This window comes from Ceratosolen solmsi, unplaced genomic scaffold, assembly GCF_000503995.2.
Source record: "Ceratosolen solmsi marchali unplaced genomic scaffold, CerSol_1.0 scaffold31, whole genome shotgun sequence".
Classification (NCBI taxonomy): Eukaryota; Metazoa; Arthropoda; class Insecta; order Hymenoptera; family Agaonidae; genus Ceratosolen; species Ceratosolen solmsi.
The window spans coordinates 294,760-299,815 of record NW_011948432.1 but is presented as its reverse complement, the minus strand read 5'-3'; the positions used below and the strand labels follow the sequence as shown (position 1 = coordinate 299,815).

At 26.3% G+C, this 5,056-nt stretch overlaps 1 protein-coding gene across 1 annotated transcript in view; it reads left to right on the top strand.

The window, feature by feature from the left end:
- Positions 1-5,056, top strand: part of Rbp6 (RNA-binding protein 6) — a 177,370-nt gene that overhangs the window by 669 nt on the left and 171,645 nt on the right. The gene's annotated exons all lie outside the window — the stretch shown is intronic.

The window sequence follows — 5,056 nt, the reverse complement described above, 5'->3', positions numbered from 1 at the left end:
CACTGTTCAAAAGTTTACAATAATGTTTTAGATAACTTTCCTTCAATACCACTCATTTATCTCTTAGTACATACCTTTCTGTTATAGTTTCATTTATATTTCTTAAGAATGTAGAGGATAGTAAGAATATATAGAAAAACCCGAATAATGTCCTATTTGGAACGGGACCAAGAGGTTTCGATGACTCGCTTTATTTTTCCTTTCTTTTTCATTTGACTTTCTTTTTACCTAAGAAGCAGTCGTATCTGTGCACTCTTTCTGTTACTGGTGCTTCTAGCTTTCATCCGTTATTGACCTTAAAAAAGAGAAAAAGATGAGACTCGCGATATTCATCTCGCTCTTGCTCTCTTTATGTCGCTTTCTAAGATTAGACCGTCTCATTTAAGGGGTTTGTATATGCTTCGGATTACTTTTCTCAACGTGAAGTTCTTAAAATAATGCCCAGTATTACAATTTTGTGCATTATTAATGTTTAAATTTTGGATTATTTTAACAGTCAATATATAAATTAAAGGATTTGCTGTGATAGTGTGAGTAATTAATATTACTCTTTTTTTTATATTTTTTAACATTTCATCCAACAGAATATTCAAACAAATTCTACAAATTCTTATACTGTTTCAGTATTTCCACTTTATTCTCGTAATTTGAGTCACAAACATTTGACCTTTTATAGCCTATAATTAATTTATAATGTAATGTTAGTCTAAACTTTGATTTTTATATTATTCCATTAATAAATTCTCATCAAATTAACTTTCTTCCTTATTAGCAAAGAGAAATTAAAGGGTGTTAATTTAATTAATAACTCCAATAATTTATACTATGATCCATAGAAAATGAATTATTACACATTATAGGTTTTTTTTACTAGTAGCCATTTTATTATCAATTTTATTTATTATTGTAAAGCGTTTTTGTAATTCATTAGTTGCATCTTGTGAGAATCATAACAAAATGTAATTAAAAAATTTTATACATTATTTTGAGATGATATATTTAAACGAAGCATTAACTTGCAAATAATTAAAGTTATAATATTCTTAGAAGTAAACTCAAAATTATTTACATTCATCCGTTCACCTTCAAGACTTTGTGATAATTACATTCCACTCATTCCATTTACATATTTTTATTTTACTTAAAGGGTAAATTAGAAAAGGGCATAGTCAGTTTTTGTGTCTGCATGAGTAGTGGAGTCTTTAAATTTGTGAAAATAGTCTCCTAAATGTAAGAACGCTCAGAATTCTCTAAACACTTACATAAGCATTTCTGCTTTTATCTCTTCTAACACACATTTAATTTTCTTTTGCCCCCCCCCCTCTCTCACTCACGCTACATCTCTCACTACATCTCTATATTTTTATTCTTTTTATTCACTACTTCTTAAATAAGGTCGCTTCGCTTCATTTTCAATTTCGCAATTCACAAAACGTTGTCTTTCATTTTTGTCTATTACTTAAAAAACTTTCCATTTATGCCATGTTAAAGAATTTTAGCGCTTATAATAATTTGTTGCATAAATAAAAAACAATAAAAATATTCGGAAGAAAGTTATTGAAAGGAAGTAAAGGAAAAACAAATATAAGTACAAGGGATAGATAGATAGATAGATAGAGAGGGAGAGAGAGAGAGAGAGAGAGAGAGAATGGAGTAAGTGTAGGAGTAAGACCAGAATGTACCGGAAAAGAATTTCAAAGCCAGTATTTTAAGATTTCTTGCTATTAACTAAATTCTATATACAAAAGTGAAATTTATAACATTGTACTTAATTAATATCAAATATTGATATAAAAAAATCATATATTAACTAACGATGAAATATATCAATAATTATCTTTTCATATTATTCTGCAATGTTATTTCTATTTAATAATGTAAGGTGCTTAGTAATAAATATCACATAAAAATTGGCATTCTCTTTAATGAAATTTATGAATGACAAATTAAAAAATTGTACCATATTGAATATTGCTTCATTATCTGTCAATTTTCGAAATTATTCGAGATTTCTCTTGCAGATAAAATGCGACCAAATTAAATAGAGAATATTAGCAACAACTTTCGAAAATGAAAAGAGCTTTAATCTATCATATATCCACCTTGAGAACTTAACTGTTAAACTTAAGAGTTAAAGAATAGTTTAAATAATTTAACTATGAATTTGTGGTCTTAGTAAAGTATTCCTTTTTACATACAAGTTAATATAGAAAAATAATTTATTTTAAATAATATTAGACAGCTCCATTAATTTATTTAAAGTATTTAAGGTATGTTAGACTATTTATCGTAAAACCAGCTTTGCAAATGAAAGAAATTATATTTTTGTACTTTAAATTCTGACATTGTACACTCAAGAATCCGTATATAGTATTAATATCAATTTTATGTAATAATAATTTATTAGAAATTAAACAGGACTTTACGATCCGATAAAATAAAATAATACTTGAAACTGAATACCTGATATACTCAAAGCATAATCATTGGGTACTTAATATTAAAATGTCACACAAAGAAAAGTATCGATATTAGAACAAGAATTTATAATTTCAGAATTATTAAATACAAAATTCTGAAAAATTATTGTATTTATATTTCTGTATTTTAATATCCAAATAAAATGTTTTAATTTCTGATTGAATTTACAAGGTAACAAAGAAAAAACGTACTAACAAAATTAATGAAATTTAATATATGTTGTTTTAATTTTTTAAATTAAGATGATAATAAAGATTTTATGAATCTCTGCCACTAGTTGGGTGACAATAATTATTGACTTATAACCTTTTCGTCTTGAAATTATATTAGATTTACATTATTAGGTTTACTTGTATTAATTAAATATTATAGTTTTCAGAAAATGCAAAAATTAAATGTAACTAACCTAAGAAACTTATACTTATGTATGAAAATATGAATACATAGTTAAATTTATTTGAATGACAATTTTTTTTCAAATAAATAATAACATATATTGTTATTGGCTTAAGAATTTTTATTTCTAAAACTCAATTACAAAAAGGAAAAAAAAATCATACTGACAGCTTGATAAGGAATGACTAATATATAAAAATAGTTTAATTCTCTTACAGACGCTGTTACCATTATATTATAGTCGCCGTTGTCACTGTTGTCGTCCTCATAATCATCATCGGAATTCTCGATTCATCCAAGGTAGCGAGTACATTCCCTCTTCGTTCAACCCTTTTCACCAACATTACTTTACATGAATACACACATCTTTCGAGTCTTCAGACCATCTCACCCTATTCTGTCTCTTTTTCTCATGCAAGCGCACTTTATATCACACGTATTCAATTTTCTTCCAGGCTTGGGCACGAGGTATAGCCGCCTTTCCTTTGTTTCTTTCACTACTTTTCTTCTTCCTCGTTTTTTATCCCCTTTTAACCGGCGCGCGTTTCATTCTCTCGCTTTCTTCTAGTTGAGGTAATGACTGTTTGAAATCTCGGCGACTGCATTAAAGTCCGTTATTGAATGGAGAAAAGTTCGACAACGAGATTGTAGCGCGACTGTATATAGAAATAAAGAAGAATGAATGAAAGGGAGATAGAAACACTTCCTTTATAGAGTTTTAAGTATATTGGCCGCTTTTTCTAAGAACTTTGCGAATTCGCCGAGGTTATGTTAATTTTATCTATCTTCATACAGTGTACAGAAGCGATTTTCATTTATTTTTCTTCGTTTTATTTTTCTCCTGATTGGCTCTCTATTTTAACTGATAAATGGGGCTTTTCTTGTGTTTGATTTTTCAATACATTAGCGCTCTTGCAATGCCTCAACATATAATTATCTTCATATTGATACAAAAATATAATTCTAAATTCCTTAATGTAATGTGCAAGAATGTATACTTGACTATATTTTTTTATTAGACATCAGGAGTTAAAATTAAAGACATAATGACATAGGATTTGGCTTAGGTTTCTGAATATATTGTTCGGTTTAATTTTAATCGTACAGCCGTGCGAACAGAAATGAATCAACGAATAGATTATGCGTGTTTACTACAATTTTATTCAAATTAATATATTATCTTGAATATTTATACTTTAAAATTGAAATCCAAGCATGTGTATAATTTTTATTAACATTGAATCAAATTCAAGATTTTCGATAGATTGTCTCTCTTTGATAAAGTTAAGCTTCTCGTTATTCATGGATTACTTGGTATGGTCCTGCCATAAATTTGAATTTAAAATAGTAAACTATTATAGTTATTCATAAGTAATGCTGAAATATGCAACTTATGTGGAGCTTCATTAATTAATAAATATAAATAAAAATTGTTTTTAATAAAATTATATAATTTTTTAATACGCTAAATTATTATTAATTTAAGTTATATTAAATCAAATAACAGTATATTAAAATTAAATTATTAAATTTATATCAATTTATATTAATATAATTTAAATAAACACGAATTTTGTTTTTATAAAGTTGACGAAACTTATTGAAACAATTATCGATGTAGCTGTACGCATAAATCAAAATATATTACATAAATGTATTTCAAATGCAGCAAAGATGATTTCAAACTAACGTTATATAAAATCTGTACAATTAATACAAAATCAATAAATTTTTATTAAATAAATAATCTAAAATAATTATAATGCGTCTATTATTTTCTAGTTATTATTTTGTTTCAATTTCCCTTTCCAATACATATTTTCACATGAATTTAATTATTCGTAGATAAAATTTACATTAATATATATTACTGAATCATTTTTTATTTTGCGTTTAAACTATCGCCATCATAAAAATTATGTTTTTACTATAATATTATTTTATAAATAAAAGCTTTCATTAACAAAATTTTAGATGAAATGAAGCATCTATAATTTTTGTATTTTATTAGTACTGTCAATTAGTAAACCTTACCAATGCGAATGTAAGACAAATACTACGATATAGGAAGAGAATTGCATCATCAGTGGTTGTCTACTTCATTTGTCCAAACCCTCTTTCCAAATGATAATATCTGAATTACTGCTTATAGCAGTTATGTTCAAAACACTCATTCCTG